This window comes from Mustela putorius, unplaced genomic scaffold (assembly GCF_011764305.1).
Source record: "Mustela putorius furo isolate JIRA1106 unplaced genomic scaffold, ASM1176430v1.1 tig00004068_pilon_pilon_pilon, whole genome shotgun sequence".
Taxonomy (NCBI): Eukaryota; Metazoa; Chordata; class Mammalia; order Carnivora; family Mustelidae; genus Mustela; species Mustela putorius.
The window spans coordinates 57,967-78,423 of NW_025422199.1; the positions used below are offsets into that span (position 1 = coordinate 57,967).

A 20,457-nucleotide genomic window follows, 5' to 3' on the forward strand; every position below is an offset into this window, starting at 1 on the left:
AATCTGTACTAAGAAAACTATAGAATACTTACGAAAGAAATTGAAGAAAACTCAAAGAAATGGAAAAATGTTCCATGCCCATGGATTGGAAGAACATATATTGTGAAAATGTCTAAGCTACCTACAGCAATCTACAGATTTAATGCAATCCCCATCAAAACACCAACAACTTTAACTTTTTGAGGAACCTCCAAACTGTTTTCCAAAATGGCTGTACCAATTTGCATTCCCACCAACAGTACAAAAAGTTTCCTTCTCCACATCCTTTCCAACACTTGTTGTTTCCTGCTTTGTCAATTTTTGCCATTCTAACTGGTGTAAAATGGTATCTCAATGTGGTCTTGACTTGAATTTCCCTAATGGCTAATGATGTTTAATATTTTTTCATGTGCCTGTTAGCCAATTATATGTCTGCTCATGTCTTCTGCCCATTTTTTGACTTGATTATTTGTTTTTTGGGTGTTGAATTTAAGAAGTTCTTTATAGATCTTGGATACTGGCTCTGTATCTGTAGTGTCAAAACTTTATATATATGATTATACATAAAATTTTTATATATATTATGTCAAAAACTTTATATATATATTATTATATGTTCATCACATGTAGCTACCATCTGTCACAACACTATTACAATATTATTGACTAAATTCCCTATATTGTACCTTTTATTCCCTGATTTATTCATTCCATAGCTGGAAGCTGTATCTCCCACCTCCCTTCTACCCATCCCTCCAACTCCTTCCCGTCTGGCAACCATCAGTTTGTTCTCTGTGTTTATAGGTCTGATTCCTCTTTTTGTTTATTAATTCATTTGTCTTGCTTTTTTAGATTCCACATGTAAGTAAAATCATAAGTAATCATAAGTAAAATCATAATCATATTTGTCTTTCTCTGACTGACTTATTTTACTTAGCATAATATCTTCTAAGTCTATCCATGTTGTTGCAATGACAAGATCTCATCCTTGTTTGTGGCTGTGTAATATCCTATTGTGTCCATATACCACATCTTCTTTACCCTTTTCTCTGTCAGTGGACACTTAGCTTGCATCCATGTCTTGGCTATTGTGAGTGACACTGCAAGAAGCATAGGGGTGCATGTATCCTTTCAAATTAGTGTTTTAATTTTCTTTGGGTAAGTCACTTTGAGTGGAATTACTCAATCATGTGGTAATTCTAATTTTAATTTTATGAGAAATCTCCATACTATTTTCCACAGTGAGTGTACCAATCTAAACTCCAACCAACAGTGCACAAGGGTTTCTTTTTCTCTACATCCTCAACAACATTTGTAATTTCTTGTGTTTTTTTTTTTTATTTCAGCCATTCAGACATGGGTAATATCTCATTGTAGTTTTGATTTGCATTTCCCTAATGATGAGTGATGCTGAGTATCTTTTCATGTGTCTGTTGGCCATCTGTATGTTTTCTTTGGGAAAATGTCTATTCAGGCCCTCTGTTTTTAAAATGAATTGTTTTGTGTGTTGACTTGTATAAGTTCTTTATATATTTTGGATGTTAACCCCTTACCAGAAATACTGTTTCTAAATATCTTTTCCCACTTAGCAGGCTTCCTTTTTATTGTTGTTGGTGATTTCCTTCACTGCACAAAAGCCTCTTATTTTGATATAGTCTCAAAAGTTTAATTTTGCTTTCAAAGATGTTTGAAAATATTTAGAAAAATATTGCTATGACTGATGTCAAGGTAATTACTGCCTGTCTTCTCTTCTAGGACTTTTTATGGTTTTAGGTCTTACATTTAGGTCTTTAATCCATGTTAAGTTTGTTTTTGTGCATAGTGTTAAAAAGTGACCAGTTTCATTCTTTTATACATATCTGTCCAGTTTTCCCAGCACCATTTATTGAAGAATCCATCATTTCTCCATCATACATTCCTGCCTCCTTGTTGTAGATAAATTGCCAATATAGTTGTGGATTAGTTCTGAGATCTTTCTCTGTTCCCTTGATCTACGTGTGTATTTTCATGCCAATGCTATACTGTTTTGATTTCTCTATCTTTGAGTTTATCTTAAAATACAGATCTGGAATTGTGATACCTCCAGCTTTGATCTTTCCCAATATTTCTTTGGCTCTTCAGGATCTTTTGTGGTTCTACACAAATTCTGTTCTGTTAAAAAAAAAAATGCTCTTTTTATTTTGATAAGGATTGCATTGAATCTGTAGATTGCTTTGGGTAGCATGGACATTTTAATAATATTAATTTTTCCAACCAATGAATATTGAATATCTTTCCATTTGTTTGTGTCATATTCAATTTCTTTCATCAATGTTTTATAGTTTTCAGAGCAAAGATCTTTTACCTTCTTGGCTAAGTTTTTCCCTAGGCAAAATTTTTAGCACAATTATAAATGAAATTTTTTGGGTGGTCCTGGGTGGTACAGTCAGTTAAACATCTGACTCTTGGTTTCAGCTCAGGTCCTGATCTCAGGGTCATGGGATTGAACCCTGTATCGGGCTCCTTGCTCAGTACAGAGTGTGTTTGAGACTCTCCTCCTCCTGCTCACTCTCTCAAATAAATAAATAAATATTTTTAAATGAAATAAAAATTAAAAATAAATGAAATTGTTTTCCTAATTTCTCCTTATGCTATTTCATTATTAGCATATAAAAACATTACTGGGGGCACCTGGGTGGCCCAGTCAGTTAAGTGTAGGACTTTTGGTTTCAGCTCAGGTCATGATCTCAGGGTAGTGTGATCAAGTCCACATTGGGCTCCACACACATCATGGAGTATGCTTGTCTCTCTCCCTCTGCCCCTCCCCATGCCCAAACTCTCTCTTCTCTCTCTCTATCTTTAATAAAATAAATAAATAAAATCTTTTTAAAAAGAAACATTACTGAATATCTGTATTAATTTTGTATCCTGAATCTTAACTGAATTCACTTATTATTTTCAATCATTTTGGGGGGGAGTGAAGTCTTAAGATTTTCTATATAGAGTATCATATCATGTGCAAATAGTGGCAGTTTAACTCATTCCTTATCAAAATGGCTGCCTCATTTTCTCCTTGTCTGATTGAGTTCATATCTTTAAAACATAAAGAATCATTTTTTATTGAAGCATAATTAACATATGGTGCTATATTAGTTTCAGATGTACAATATAATAATTCTACAGTTCTGTTCATTCCTCAGTGCTCAATAGCATAAGTGTACTCTAAATCACTTTTATCTATTTGTCTGATCCACCTACCCACCTCCATTCTGATGACCACCAGTTTATTCTATGCATTTAAAAGTCTGCCATGGGGTGCGTGGGTGACTCAGTCAGTTAAGTGTCTGCCTTTGGTTCAGGTCATGATCTCAGGGTCCTGGGATTGAGCCTTGTATCAGGATCTCTGCTCAGTGGAGAGTCTGCATCTCCCTCTCCTTTGCCCTCATTCATGCTCTCTCTCACTATCTCTCTCTCTCTCTCTCTCTCTCAAATAATTAAATATAATCTTCTAAAAAATAAAAGAAAAATATAACTCTGGAGTGTCTGGGTGGCTCAGTCATTAAGCACCAGCCTTCACCTCAGGTCCTTGGATTGAGCCCCATGTCAAGCTCCCTGCTCCATGGGGAGCCTGCTTTTATCTCTCCCACTCCCCCTGCTTGTGTTTTCTCTCTATCTTTCTCTCTCTTTTTCTCTGTCAAATACATAAATTAAATATTTTAAAAATATAAAAAATAAAAGTCTGTCTTGGTAGGAATATGGGGACACCCAGGGGCTGGCTGGGAGCAGTGGAGAGAGTGGAGGTAGTGGAGAGTCATCGGGGGAACTCAGATGTGGAGGTGGTGCTTCCTTCCAACACTGCCATATCCACCCTTCCATGCCATCAAGGAGCCACTCTTCTGTTTGTAAAGATGAGCCAAGGGAAAGAAAAAAACACAAGGGTTTTAATCCTTCTCAGCCTGTAGAGATTGAAAAGACTGTGATTTTTTTCCAGTGGGAAGATGAAAAGTTGTCAGGGGCTAGATTTGCTGCCCAAGAAGCTCATAACCAAAGATGTCAGACTCCTCTATCCTGAGCACAGTGTGGGGAAAGTTACATGAAGTTTGTTGGGTTACCCTTGTCTCAGAGAATGTTTTGTCAAAGATGTCAGCAGTTGCTTTTGCCAGATGATTGAGAAAAGCATCATGAGCATCAGGTAGTAGGTGATATTTCTATCACCCAATTGAAAACACACAGTCAACTTTGTTATCCATTGAAAAACAGAAAGACAAATACCCAGTATTTGTTTGCTGATAGGAGCTTTCAGTTCTTAATAGAGCTACTTTCTACCCTTGGATTCAGAAGAGTACTATGAGTTGGAACACCAAGATTGCATGAGCTGATCATGTTGAAAGCATCAGGTGACAAGAAGTCTAACATTAGGGGCACCTGGGTGGCTCAGTGGGTTAAAGCCTCTGCCTTCAGCTCAGGTCATGATCCCAGGGTCCTGGGATCGAACCCCGAGTCGGGCAGGGGAGCCTGCTTCCTCCTCTCTCTGCCTGCCTCTCTGCCTACTTGTGATCTCTTTAAAAAAAAAAGAAGTCTAACATTAAAAGCCTTTTATTGGATGCTGATTTTTATATTCATAGTTTCTAGTGGAAGATAGGTTTTGCCACTATAGCATTTTTTTTAGAATTTTTAATTGTTTTTATTTTTTATTTTTATAAACATATAATATATTTTTATCCCCAGGGGCACAGGTCTGTGAATCGCCCGGTTTACACACTTCACAGCACTCACCAAAGCACATACTCTCCCCAATGTATACAGCCATCAAAAGAAATGAAATCTTGCCATTAGCGACAACGTGGATGGAACTAGAGCATATCATGCTTAGCGAAATAAGTCAAGCGGAGAAAGACAACTATCATATGATCTCCCTGATATGAGGAAGTGGTGATGCAACATGGGGGCTTAAGGGGGTAGGAGAAGAATAAATGAAGCCATTATAGCATGTTTAACAATCATGTCTTTGATAGAAAGACTGCGTTTGAAGTATGAAGAACATTTTCATGGGAAGATAAAGGTGAGGGAGTCATTATGGTGACAGATCCTCCTTTTGGTGGTTTTGCTGAACCTCTGGTTATTACATTCAAGAAATAAATTGCTCTGTGGAAAGAAGATCAAAACCAAGAAAACCAACCACCCATATTCTGGATTTTTCCCCTAATTTTTTCAATCCCAAAGTTGTCTGTTTTTTCCAAGCTCCTGCATGCTGAATTACCAGATAGATTATGATAATCGTATACCTTATACACATGGAAAGACAGGTTGAAAACAGTCTCCTGTGCATATTTTCACCAATATTCCAACCAGCAAAATAATCCTTCCTATTGAAGAAGGGTACAGATTTTGCCTCTGTGTTAATGATGTTTCCTAGAAAATCAACACTGTGAGCACTGTAATCCTTATACATCCAAGGATGACAAGAATGGAACCATTGCTTTTCCTGCATAAAGTGTCTAAAACCTTACTGGATCCACTGTAGCATTTGCAGTCATTGTGCTCTTCCAGATCATTCTCACATGGGCCCCAAAGATGGCTGCTTTATTTGTGGTGAATTAGGTAATAAAAGTAGTACTTGTCCTAACATCTCTATATCTAAGAAAGTGAACAAAGCTATCAACATGCAGAAGCAAAGAAAAAGTAATAAGATGAAAATGGAGACCACTAAAGGACAATCCATGAATCATACATCTGTTACAAGGAAGAAAAAAAGGAGAGAAAGAGCCCATCTTTATCTTTGCTCTTAAATGTCCAGTCACTTGAGAATAAAGAAAGATTTAAACTCCAATCTTTGATGCCATTTTCTGAAAGTGCCACACTAGACTTAAATTCTGTCACTTTCAAGGGTATGCCTTTCAGAGGTATGCATCCTCCTAAGTGAGATAATAAGCAGGTAGTATTTGCTGGTTTATGGCCCACTCAGCAACCTCTATGATGACTTGGAGAGTTGTTCCATTCTTAGCTGGTTTACCATCTCTGTGTGTGCCTTTTTTCTCTCCTTAAATCTCTCCCAATCATATTATTTTGGCCTCTTTTGAAAAATGGCCATACAGCATTCTTTTGCAGAAAGTATCAGAAGAAAAATAAAAGTGAAAACTTAAGGTTTTGTTTACATTGAACAAGAGTATGTTGAATTAGATACAGAAATGTTTTTTTTAGATACAGAAATGTTTTAAGTTAAACATCAAAATATTGTATGATGACTTAAAACTCACTTTCAAAGAAAAGTATAATGAATAATTATTTATAGACAAAATCTGAAGATGATAGAAAGAATTTTGGCAAAGGTAGTCTAAAGATATAAAGCTTATAACTATGGTTTTATTATTAAACATTTGTTTTTCAAAAAAGGCTGTTTGTCTTTTTTGTTTTCTTTGTTCAATTGTTTTCTTAAATCCCATGGTATGGGAGTTACTAAAAAAAATTTTCTAAAAATAGGGGCCCTTGGGTGGCTCAGTCAGTTAAGTGTCTGACTTCATTCAGCTTGGGTCATAATCTCAGGGTCTTGGGATTGAGCCTAAAGTTGGGCTCTCCATTCATCAAGGAGTCTACTTCTCTCTGTCTCCCTCTACCCCTCCCTCCACTCATGTCCCCTTTCTCTCTCTCTCTCTCTCTCTCTCTCCCCTCAAATAAATAAATAAATAAAATCTTTTAAAAGTTGGTCCGGGTTCGAACTCGTAATAAACAACCCTTGCTGTTTGGCTTTGAAAAAAAAAAAAAAAGTTTTTAATAGAATTATCAAATATTCTGAAAATTCCATTACTGGTTATTTCTCCCAAAGAAAATAAAAACACTAATTCATAAAGATATATGCACCCTTATGGTTATCATAACATTATTTACGATAGCCAAGATATGGAAGAGCTCAAGAGCTCCTCAATAGATGAATAGATTAAAAAAAAAAAAAAAGATGTAAATATATTGGGACACCCGGTGGTTCAGTGGGTTAAAGCCTCTGCCTTCAGCCCAGGTCATGATCCCAGGGTCCTGGGATCAAGCCCCACATCAGGCTCTCTGCTCCGCTCTCTTCCCCCCTCTCTCTACCTGCCTCTCTGCCTACTTGTGATCTGTCTGTCAAATAAATAAATAAAATCTTTTTTAAAAAAAGATGTGGATATATACATATACAATGGAATATTACTCAGCACAAAAAAAGATAAGATCTCACCATTTTCAAAATTTAGATGACCTAGAAGGTGTAATGCTAAGTGAAGTAACTCAGTCAGAAAAATAAACAGATTGTATGATTTCACTCATATGTGGAATTCCAGAAACAAAACAAATGAGCAAACAAAGGAAAAGAAAGGAATCTTTTTAATATAACCACCATACTGTAGCATATCTAAAGATTTAACAATAATTTTAACATAAATCCAAACTATTAAAATTTCCCCATTTTTCACAATTTTTAATATTTTTTTTTACTTGAAAGAAGGGTTTTTTCAGTTTTTATTTAAATTCCATTAGTTAAAATATAACATAAGATTACTTTCAGGTATACAATTTAGTGATTCCACGCTTTGATAAAATACCCAGTGCTCATCACAGGAAGTGCACTCGTTAATCCCATCACCAATTTAACCATTCCCCCACCCACTGATACTCTGGTAACCATAAGTCTGTTCTCTATAGTTAAGAGATATGTTGACAAATTCTCCCTCTAAAGCTACTTTTTTGAGACTTTTTTCATGAATGGATGTTATACCTTGTCAAATGCTTTTTCTGCATCTATTGAAATGAGCATATGGTTCTTATCCTTTCTCTTATTAATGTGGTATATCACACTGATTTCTTTTTGTGAATATTGAACCACACTTGCAAGCTAGGAATAAATCCCACTTGATCCTGGTAAATGATTCTTTGAATGTACTGTTGGATTCAGTTTGCCAGTATTTTATTGAGAATTTTGCATACATGGGGCATTTCAGTGGCTCAGATGGTTAAGCATTTGACATTTGATTTCAGCCTAGGTCATGATCTCAGAGTGGTGTGATCAAGCACCACATCAAGCTCTGCACTAGGTGTGGAGCCTGCTAAGATTCTTTCTCTCCCTTTCTTAAAAAAAGGTGGGGAGGGCAATGTAGCAAGATGGTTGGAGAGTAGAGGGATTTCATTTCATTGGGTCACTTAAATTTAGCTAGGTAACTGTCAAACCATTCTGAACACCCATGAATTCAGCCTGATATGTAAGAAAAAAATATCTGGAACTCTACAAGTAGAAAACCAACCACTTTTTGCAAGGTAGGAGGTGTGAAGTAGTGAATCTAAGGGGATATATTGGAAAATAAACAGAGGGGGGAGGGACCCTCCATAAGCTGGCTACTGGAAAGTGATATAGCCCCAGAGGGCAAAATTGAAACCCTTAGAAATCTGCCCCAGTGAGAGACATCCCTGCCTGAAAGGTGCTCAGGTGGTGAAAAGTTGAAGTCTAGGTGGGTCAGTGTGGTGCCAGGATAAGTGGAGTCACAGAAATACCAAGAGTGCTTGAGCCAGTGGAGTTCCCAAGTATTGAAGCCAGGAAACTGCTTAAGGTAGGGGAGCCCTAGTGGGGGCTTTCAGCTCTGTTCATCTTTTTACTCTGTGGTAAAGGCCTCCCGGATGTCTTCCACTCTTTTCTCAATCCAATTGAGTGTCCTTACAATTGCTGGTTTAAATTCTCCATCAGACATGTTACTTATATCTGTTTCACTTAGATTTCTGGCCATGGCCTTATCTTTTTCTTCATTTAGAATGAATTCCTCCATGTTCATATTTTGTCTAAGTCTGTGCTCTCTTCTCTGTGTTAAAAAAAAAAAAAGCCATATATGTTTCCCACTCCTGATAGTAATGGCTCTATGTAGAAGAGTTCCATAGTGCCCCAGGCCTAGTGCTTCAGGGAGTGTCTCTGGTGTATGTTGTGTTGTGTTGTGTTTTGCAGCTCTATTTTTCAGGTCAGTCATCCACAGAGGCTCCTCTTGCCTGTAGTGGACAGTGTTGGGTTCTTGCCCAGAATGTGGTGAGGGGTTTTTTTGTTGTTGTTGTTGTTGTTTGTTTGTTTGTTTGTTTGTTTGTTTTAAATTAAATTTATTTCCCTCCCAAACCATAAGTGACTCTTAATCTCACAAAAGAAACTGAGGGTTGCTGGGGGGAGGGGGTTTGGGAGAAGGGGGTGGGAATATGGACATTGGGGAGGGTATGTGCTTTGGTGAGTGCTTTGAAGTGTGTAAACCTGGTGATTCACAGACCTGTACCCCTGGGGATAAAAATATATGTTTATAAAAAATAAAAAATTTAAAAAAATAAAATAAAATAAATTAAATTTATTTATTTTCAGCATAACAGTATTCATTATTTTTTCACCACACCCAGTGCTCCATGCAATCCATGCCCTCTATAATACCCACCACCTGGTACCCCAACCTCCCACACCCCCACCACTTCAAAGCCCTCAGATTGTTTTTCAGAGTCCATAGTCTCTCATGATTCACCTCCCCTTCCAATTTACCCCAACTCCCTTCTCCTCTCTAACTCCCAATGTCCTCCATGCTATTTGTTATGCTCCACAAATAAGTGAAACCATATAATTGACTCTCTCTGCTTGACTTATTTCACTCAGCATAATCTCTTCCAGTCCCGTCCATGTTGCTACAAAAGTTGGGTATTCGTCCTTTCTGATGGAGGCATAATACTCCATAGTGTATATGGACCACATCTTCCTTATCCATTCGTCAGTTGAAGGGCATCTTGGTTCTTTCCACAGTTTGGCGACCGTGGCCATTGCTGCTATAAACATTGGGGTACAGATGGCCCTTCTTTTCACGACATCTGTATCTTTGGGGTAAATACCCAGGTGTGCAATTGCAGGGTCATAGGGAAGTTATATTTTTAATTTTTTGAGTAATCTCCACACTGTTCTCCAAAGAGGCTGCACCAACCTGCATTCCCACCAACAGTGTAAGAGGGTTCCCCTTTCTCCACATCTCCTCCAAGACATGTTTCCTGTCTTGTTAATTTTGGCCATTCTAACTGGTGTAAGGTGATATCTCAATGTGGTTTTAATTTGAATCTCCCTGAAGGCTAGTGATAGTGAACATTTTTTCATGTGTCTGTTAGCCATTTGAATGTGGTGAGTTTTAACTAGGTTTGCTCTGGTCCACTTGTTAAACAAGTCTTTATCCTACTTCCACTAGAACTGAAGCCCTGCAGAACACTCTTGTTGGGAGACATGGTGTGGGCAGGTTTTGTGCATCATCTGGGGAAGAAGTCAGCTGAACTGGGACTGAGGCAAGCTTAACTGAGAAAAGCAATACCACCACAGGGCAGGGGGGTGGGAATTGGCATAAAGAATTTAGACAGCCTGTGTGGGCACTGTGCTGTTTCCCACAGGTGGCTCTGTGTTATGCTGAGGGAGAGAGAAATGGCACCAACCAGCTCCTTTGTTCCTGGAGAGGTGTCTCCATGAGTGCTGTCTCTCAGCGATGCACTCTAAGAGCAAACTATCCTTCCACCCCCACACAGTGTGCCCCAAGAGTTCTTCAAATTGGTTACCACACCACTTGCCCACGGGTTTTTTGCCTGCCTTCTCTCCAGGAGTAGGGCAGTGCCCTCAGGGCTCTATCTCAGCCAAGCCCGCTGACCTTTAAAATTTCAGACTTTAAGGCTCACTTTTTGCAAGAACTCACAAAAATGAGCCCTTCTGGTTTGCCCAGCTAATGGCTGGGAGAGATGTTCTCCTTCTTTGTTCCTCTGTGTGATTATACTCTCTCTTGCCCTTCTCTTCAACTACATCTCCCTCCTCTATAGCCCCCCAACCCATTTTTCCCCTAAACCACATTTCTGCACTTAACTTCTTTTTTTCTCAGCTACTTTTGTTTTTATTTTTTTCCAAGTTTTTATTTAAATTCAAGTTAGTTTACACACACTGTAGTACTGGTTCCAGGAGTAGAATTTAGTGACTCATCACTTATATATAACACCCAGGGCTCATCACAAGTGTCCTCATTGATGCCCAACATCCGTTTAACACATCCTTCACCCACCTCCCTTCCAGCAACCTTAACTTCGTTCTGAATAATTAAGAGTGTCTTATGGTTTGCCTCCCTCCCTACTTTTATCTTATTCTATTTTTCCTTCCCTTCCCCTATGTTCATCTGTTTTGTATCTAAAATTCCACATATGAGTGAAATCATATAGTGTTTGTCTTTCACTTAACATAATACACTCTAATTCCATCCACGTCATTGCAAATAACAAAATTTCATTCTTTTTGATGGCTGAATAATATCGAATTGCATATACATATATACCACATCTTGTTTATCCACTTATCAGTAATGGACACTGGGGTTCTCCACATAGTTTAGCTACTGTTCACAATGCAGCTATAAACATTAGGGTGCATGTATCCTTTTGAATCTATATTTTTGTATCCTTTGGATAGATACCTAGTAGTAAAATTGCTGAATCATACAGCAGTTCTACTGTAACATTTTTTAAAGATTTTATTATTTATTTTTTTATTTATTTGAGAGAGAGAAAGAGCATGAGTGGGGGAAGGGGATGGAGAGTGAGGAGGAGAAAGAATCTCAAGCAGACTCCACCATGAGCGCAGAGGCTAACACAGGGCTCGACTGACATGTCCCTGAGCCCATGACCTAATCCAAAACCAAAAGCTGGACACTTAATATAGTGAATTATCCAGGTACCTCTACTTTTAACTTTTTCAGGAACCCACATACTGTTTTCTAAAGTTGCTACAACAGTTTTCATTCCCAACAACAGTCCATGAGAGCTCCCCATTTCTCTTCATCCTCAACCAACACCTGTTGTTTCCTGTGTTGTTAACTTTAGCCGTTCTGAAGGGTATGTGGTGGTATCTCATTTTGGTTTTGATTTGTATTTCCCTGATGATGAGTGATGTTGAGCATCTTTTTATGTGCCTGCTAACCATCTGGATGTCTTCTTTAGAAAAATGTATGTTCATGTCTTCTGCCCATTTCTTAACTCGATTATTTGTTTTGGGGGTGTTGAGTTTGATAAGTTCTTCATAGGTTTTGGATACTAACCCTTTATCAGACATGTCATTTGCAAATATTTTCTCCCTTCTGAAAGCTGCCTTTTAGTTTTCTGGATTGTTTCCTTCACAGTGCAGAAGATTTTATCTTGATGAAGCTCCAATAGTTCATTTTTGCTTTTGTTTCCCATGCAAGTAGCAATAGGTCTAGTAAGAATTTGCTGCAGCTGAGGTCAAAGAGGTTGCTGCCCATGTTCTCCTCTAGAATTGTGATGGATTCCTGTCTCACATTTAGGTCTTTCATTTATTTTGAATTTATTTTTGTTTGTGTGTAAAAATGTGATCCAGTTTCACACTCATGCATGTTGCTGTCCAGTTGTCCCAACACCATTTGTTGGAGAGACTGTCTTTTTTCCATTGCATATCCTTTCCTGCTTCATTGAAGGTCAGTTGACCATATAGCTGTGGGTCCATTTCTGGATTGTCTATTCTGTTCCATTGACTTATATGTCTGTTTTTGTGCCAGTACCATGCTGTCTTGATGATTACAGCTTCATACCATAGCTTAAAGTCTGGAATTGTGATGTCTCCAGCTTTGGTTTGTAACATTCCCTTGGCTGTTTGGGGTCTTTCGTGGTTCTGTACATATTGTAGGGTTATTTGTTCTAGCTCTGTGAAAAATGCTGGTGATATTTTGATAAGGATTGCATTTAATGTGTAGATTAATTTGGGTAGTATAGACATTTTAACAGTATTTGTTCTTCCAATCCATAAGCATGGAATGTTTTTCCATTTCTTCATGCCTTCCTCAATTTCTTTCATAAGTGTTCTGTACTTCTCAGCACACAGATCCTTTACTTCTTTGGTTAGGTTTATTTCTAGGCATCATGGTTTTTGGTGAAATTGGGAATGGGACTGATTCCTCAATTTCTCTTTCTGCTGCTTCATTATTGTTGTATAAATATGCAACAGACTCCTCTACATTGATTCTATATCCTGCAACTTTGCTGAAATCCTGTACCAGTTCTAGCAATATGTTGGTGAAGTCCTTGGGGTTTTCTACATAAAGCATCATGTCATATGCAAAGGGTGAAATTTTGGCTTCTTCCTTGCTGATTTGGATGCCTTCTATTTCTTTTTATTACCCGATGGCTAAGGCTAGGACTTCCAGTACTATGTTGAACAAGTGGTGAGAGTGGACATCATTGTCATGTTCCTGACATTAGGGGGAAAGCTCTCAGTTTTCCTCACTGACAGTGATTTAGCTGTGGGTCTTTCATATAAGGCCATATAAGGTACGTTTCTTCTATCCTTACTTTCTTAAAAGCTTTTATCAAGAGAGAATGCTGTACTTCATCAAATGCTTTTTTTCCTCCATCTATTGAGGCAATCATACAGTTCTTGTCCTTTCTTTTATTAATGTGGTGTATCACACCAATTGATTTGCAGATTTTGAATTACCACTGCAGCCCAGAAATAAATCCCACTCAGTAATTGGAATAATTTTTCTAATGTACTGTTGGACTAGATTTGCTAGTATCTTGTTGAGAATGTTTGAATCCATGTTCATCAGGGATATTGGTCTATAGTTTTCTGTTTTAAAGAGGTCTTTGTCTGCTTTGGAATAAATGTAATGCTGGCCTCATAGAATGAGTCTGGAAGTTTTCTTTCCATTTCTTTTTCTTTTTTCTTTTTCTTTTTTAAGAGTTTGAGAAGAATAAGTATGAACTCTTCTTTAAGTGTCTGGTAGAATTTCCCTGGAAAGCCATTCAGTCTTGGACTCTTGTTTGTTGGGAGATATTTGATTACTGATTCAATTTCTTTGCTGGTTATGGGTCTGTTCTATTTTCTATTTCTTCCTGTTTCAGTTTTGGTAGTTTATATATTTTGAAGAATTCATCCATTTCTTCCAGATCACCCAATTTGTTGGCATATAATTGCTCATACTGTTCTCTTATAATTGTACTTCTGTGGTGTTGGTTTTGATCTCTCCTCTTTCATTCTTCATTTTATTTATTTTATTTTTTTATTCATTTTATTTATTTATTTTATTCATTCTGCATTTTATTTATTATTTTCTTTTTGATAAGTCTGGCTAGGGGGTTATCAATTTTATTTGTTCTTTCAAGGAACAAGCTCCTAGTTTCATTGGACAGTTTTTTTAAATTTCTATATCATTTATTTCTATTCTAATCTTCATTATTTCCCACCTTCTGCTGTTTTTAGGCTCTATTTACTCTTCTTTTTCCAGCTTCTTTGGTGGATGGTCAGGTTGCATATTAGAGCCTTTTTTTTTTTTTTTTTTTTTTTTTTTTTTTTTTTTTTTGCTTCTCGAGGAAGGCCTGTATTACTATGTATTTCCCTCATATGATTGCCTTTTGTGCATTCCATGGGTTTTGGACTACTGTTTTTTCATTTTCATTTGCTTCCATGTATTTTTTTAATTTCTTCTTTAATTTCCTGGTTAACCTCTTCATTCTTTAGTAGGATGTTCTTTAACCTTCATGTATTTGTGGGCCTCCCATATTTTTTCTTGTGGTTGACTTCAAGCTTCATAGGATTGTAGTCTGGAAATATGCATAGTATGATCTCAATCTTTTTTTTATGTATTGAGCCTGATTTGTGACCCAGTATGTGACATGTTCTGGAGGATGTTCCATGTGTACTGGAAAAGAATGTGTATTCTGCTGCTTTCTGAGGAAATACTATGAATATAACTTTTAAGTCCATCTGGTTTCAGTGTGTCATTCAAAGTAATAGTTTCCTTATTGATTTTCTACTTAGATCATCTGTCCATTGCTGTGATTGGGGTGTTATTGGATCATTATCAATGACTTTCTTTACATTTGTTCTTAAATGATTTATATATTTGGATGTTCCCAAATTAGGAGCATAAGTGTTTACAATTGTTAGATCTTCCTGTTGGGTGGGCCACTTTATTATGATATAGTGCCCTTCTTCATCCCTTATTACAGTCTTTAGTCTAAAATCTAGTTTGTCTGACATAAGTACAGCTACTCCAGGTGACTTTTTTATGTCCATTAGCATGATAAATTGTTCTCCATCCCCTCACTTTCAATCTGGAGGTGACTTCGGGTCTAAAATATGTCTCTTGTAAAGGTTAAAGTTAACAAGTCAGGAAATGATAGATGTTGGTGAGGATGCAGAGAAAGGGGAACCCTCCTACACTCTTGGTGGGAATGCAAGCTGGTGCAGCCACTCTGGAAAACATTATGGTGGTTCCTCAAAAAGTTGAAAATAGAGCTACCCTATGACCCAGCAATTGCACTGCTGAGTATTTACCCCAAGGATACAAATGTGATCTGAAGGGACACGTGCACCCCAATGTTTATAGTAGCAATGTCCACAATAGCCAAACTGTGGGAAAAGTGTAGATGTCCATCAACATATGAATGGATCAAGAATATGTGAGGTAGACAAACACACATACAAACACTGGAATATTATGAAGCCATCAAAAAATGAAATCTTGCCATTTGCAATGATGTGGATGGAACTAGAGGGTATTATGCTCAGTGAAATAAGTCAATCAGAGAAAGACAACTATCATATGATCTCCCTGATAAGTGGAATTTGAGAAACAAGGCAGAGGAGCATAGGGGAAGAAAGGAAAAAATGACAAGATGATACCAGAGAGGGAGCCAAACCATAAGAGACTCTTAATCAGGAAACAAACTGAGGGTTGTTGGAGTGGAGGGGGGTGGGAAGGATGGGATGAATGGGTGATGGACAGTGGGGAGGGTATGTTATATGGTGAGAGCTGTGGATTGTGTAAGACTGATGAATCAGAGACCTATACCCGTGAAAGAAATACTACATTATGTGTTAATACAAAAATGAAAATGTAAAATAAAATATATGTCTCTTGTAAGTAACATATGATGGGTCTTGCTTTTTTTTAAATCCATTCTGATATCCTATGTCTCTTGGTTGAAGCATTTAATCCATTTACATTCAGAGTAATTATCAATAAATATGAATTTAGTACCATTGTATTACCTATAAAGTTGCTGTTCCTGTAAATTGTCTCTGTTCCTTTATAGTCTGTGTTGCCTTTGGTCTCTCTTTCCTGCTCAGAAGGTCCCCATTAATGTTTATTGTACAGCTGGTTTAGTGTTCCCGAACTCCTTTAGTTTTTTGTTTGTCTTGGAAACCTTATATCTCTCCTATTCTGAATGACAACCTTGTTGGATAAAGTAATCTTGGGTTCATATTGTTCCTAGCACAATTTAGCACATTGAATATATCATGCCACTCTCTTCTGGCCTTCCAAGTTTCTGGAAACAGAATTGCTGCTAACTTTATGTGTCCACACTTGTAGGCTAAGGGTCTTTTCTCTAGCTTCTTTCATAATTCTCTCTTTATCTTCATACTTTGCAAGTTTCCCTATGATATGTTGTGGTGTTAACCTGTTTTTGTTGATTTTGAGGGGAGTTCTCTGTGTCTCTTAGACTTGAACACTATTTCTTTTCCCAGCTTAGGGAGGTTCTCAACTATAATTTGTTGAAATTAAACTTCTGCCCCCTTTTTCTTGCTCATCCTCTTCTGGGACTCCTGTGATATGGTTATTTTGCTTTATGGAATCTCTAAGTTCCCTATGTCTATATTCATAATCTAATGGTTCTTTCCCTCTTGTTTTCAGCTTCACTGTTTTCCATAATTTTATCTTCTATATCACCTATTCTCTCCTCTGCTTCTTCAATCCTCATTATGATTATATCCAATCAGTCTTGCATCTCAGTTATACCTTTGTTTAATTTCAGCTTGAGTGGTTTTCCAGTCTTTAAGGGTAGCAAATGTTTCTCTGGTGTCTCCTACGCTTTTTTCAAGCCCCGCTAGTAGTTTTATGACTGTTGTTCTAAATTCTTGTTCAGATATAATGCTTCTATCTGTTTTGAGAAAATCCTTGGCTATGTTTTTTTACATTTCTTTTGGGGAGAATTCCTCTGTCTTCTCATTTCATCTAGGTTTCTGTCTTCTGCGTGTTATGAAAGTTTGTCATGTTTTGTGTTCCCAGGAGTAACGCTATATTAAGAAGGGGCCATATACTGTCCAAAGACTGGCACTTCAGAAGTGTTTCTAGTGTATTCTGTGTGCAGTCCACTATTGTGTCTTAGTAGCTCTTTCCCACAAGTCAGTTTCTGCAGAATCCCTTCTTGCTTGTAGTGGGGAATGTTTGGACCTTTAAATAGGTGTGCTTTGATTTGTTTGTAAAAATAAGCCTGGTAAAAGAACAAAAAAGTATGATCCAAAAGAGATAAAAGAGAAAGGAACAAAATAAGCAAAGAAGGAAACAGACCAAAAAACTATAAGCTTGACTCCAAAGAAAGAAAGAAAACAAACCCTGGTCTTATTTTCACCAGAACTGAAGCTGATAGCTTCAATCACTCTATGATCAGCAGACTTGATGCATGTGGTGGGCCTATGCTGATTCTCTGAGGGAGAGGCCCATTGGACTGGCTTACCATGAGATCTGCCCTATTAAAGATGACACCATTGGTGGGGAGGGTGATGTAAGTCCCTCCAGTCTCCACTGGAAGCACTGTGTTACTAATGGGGAGTGGGGAGGAAGATGGTGTCACCTTGCTCTCTCGTCCCCATAGAGGGGAATCTCATGACCACTGCTGTTCAGTAAGACTTCACAGAAAAACAAACAACTTCTCCTCTTGTGTCCCCAGCTTCTGTCAGTTCCATGCCCTCGTCCTGGTTATGTCTAGACCATTGGAATGACTGAAACCACATTTCTCCTGTGTTTTATCTCTGGCACATTGCTGGAATACAAAACTCCAAATTTTAAAGAACTCAGCAATGTGCAGACATGCTCCCCTCTCCCCCCCATGTTAGCCTCACAGCATTGTGTTAAGTGCTTTATTGTCACAGAAAAGCAGTCACATAGCTGTGCAGGTGCTGTGCAGGTGCTTAGAGTTCATGGTGAAATACAGCAAAAAGCTGCCACCAGGGTATCTGCCCTTTGCCCCACACTTATGTCCCTTGTTGATGGATGGATGCTTAGTGGCACTCAGTGGGTCTTTTCTCCTTAGAGAAGCAGTACACCCTCTTCCAAATGTACTCCAGGAAGGGGAATGTTCTCTTCTAGTGTGACCCAAAAGCTCCTTACACCATGCTGTCCACTGCCCTTTTCTGGGGATCCACCCTCCCTCTCTCCAGGAGCCCCACTGCCCACCACGCTTGACTCTAGCAAATAGCATGGGCTTCTAAAACCTCGGAATTTGGGGCACCTGGGTGGCTCAGTGGGTTAAGCTACTGCCTTCGGCTCAGGTCATGATCACAGGGTCCTGGAATCGAGCCCCACATTGGGCTCTCTCCTCTGCGGGGAGCCTGCTTCCTCCTCTCTGCCTGCCTCTCTGCCTACTTGTGATTTTCTGTCTGTCAAATAAATAAATAAAATCATTTAAAAATAAATAAATAAAAATAAAACCTCAGAATTTGAACTCCATGGTTTGTAAAAACTTACAGTAGTCAATTTCTCTCAATTCCCCCAGTAAATGACTTTGGGGAAGTGTTTTTCTAGTGCAAACCCAATGTTCTGCTCTCTCCCCTTTTCTTTATCTCTGTCTTCTCTCCATCAAAAGGGTCTCACCTCTGTGGTAGTCATCTCTGTGATACCACAGCTTTTCTCTCCCCCAGTTCACATCTCACCACCTTGTACCTGCTTTGATCTCTCCCTCTAATTGTGCAAGTTGTTCTCTCAATCCTCAGATCAATTTCCTAAGTGTTCAAAATGATTTGATGTTGATCTAGCTGTTTTTGAGGGATGAGACAATCCCAGGGTCCCCCTACTACCAGAAGGGAACCATCTTAACTCCCTTCTCCTTCATAACTCCTTTTGTATGGCTTTTCTCTCCCTTTAGTTGTGGAGTTTTTTCTCTCAGTCTTCAGGTTGATTTCTGCAATATTTAGAATGATTTCATACTTACCTAGTTGTGTTCATGGAATGAAACAAAGTATATGGTCCTCCTACCTTGCCACCATCTTCTCTTCAATGTAAATTTATTACATTTTTTGCACAAATAAGAACTAAGATATGGAACATACCTTTAAAGAAAATATATTTTGTTAATCAAAATTTCACTAAAGTGTCTTTTTTCTCAGGACACCTGGGTGGCTCAGTTGGTTAAGTGGCTGCCTTCAGTTCAGGTCATGATCCCAGAGGCCTGGGATTGAGACCCACATTGGGGTCCTTGCTCGGCAGGGAGCCTGCTTCTCCCTCTGCCTCTGCCTGCCATTCTGTCTGCCTGTGCTTGCTCTCTCTCCCTCTCTCTGACAAATAAATAAATAAAATCTTTTAAATAAAAGTGTCCTTTTTCTCTTAATTTGACTGCAAACTAGCAAAAAATTTGTCAAACAAGCAAAAACTTTATAACTAGCTGGTGTACAAGACAAAGACAAACTGGTATTGGGAAAAAGTGGCATAATATTCACTCACTCAGCAATAAATAGTGTCAGATATATATATCTACATATATGTAGATATACATATCTGATACTTTATGGTAGGCACAAGATAAACAATACAATTATAGTTCTTGTACTCCTGGACCTAATATTCTAGTAAAGTAAATAGACAATAAACAAGTCAACAAATAAATCCAGAAATATATCCAGAATAATATTAGGGTTATGATAAGTACAACGAAAAAATGAATAAAGAAGATTAAGGAAATAAAAAGTGCTGGAGGCAGGATGTCAGCAAAGTGGTGAAGTAGGCAGCTTCAACCAGTTATTCTCCTGCAGAAATACTGAACACCAAGCAAAAACTGGCAGAACCAGCTTTGTCAGAACTCTGGAAAGCAGTCAAATGTTTACAATAACTGAGGGACTGTTGAATCAAAAAAAAAAAAAGGCAACTCCAAAGTGTTAAGAAAGCTTTGTGGTATTTTCACTTCTCTTGGCCTGCACCATCTCCAGTGAAGTGGTGATCTTATACAAGAAAGCCCATATTCCCATGTGGGACCTGGTTGATAGATTTGGAAGGAACAGAATAGACCATATGTGCAAATTATCAAATATGTGTATTCTAGCCTGTCTGGGGGCTACCTGAAAGACTGACACAAGGCATTCATCTCAGTTTTATCTAACTCAGAACTCAAGTTGTAAAAGCAGTAGACATGGGTCAAAATCAATTCAAGCAGAAGTAGCAATATGCAGATTCCTGGAGTAAGAGTATGGTTGGAACATAAAATAGAATATCCCAGACATGGAAGAAAAAGCTGGTGGGGGCGACTGGATGGCTTAATGGGTTAAGCATCTGCCTTCGGCTCAGGTCATGATCCCGTGGTCTTGGGATCGAGCCCCGCATCGGGCTCTCTGCTCAGCGGGGAGCCTGCTTCTCTCTCTCCCTCTGCCTGCTGCTCCCCCTGCTTGTGTTCACTTCCTCTCTCTCAAATAAATAAATAAATCTTTAAAAAAAAAAAAGATGGTGA

At 38.1% G+C, this 20,457-nt stretch overlaps 1 pseudogene; it reads left to right on the plus strand.

The window, feature by feature from the left end:
• The first annotated feature begins 3,713 nt into the window (after nt 1-3,713).
• On the plus strand, nt 3,714-5,747 carry LOC123389899 (annotated as a pseudogene).
• Nucleotides 5,748-20,457: the final 14,710 nt, after the last annotated feature.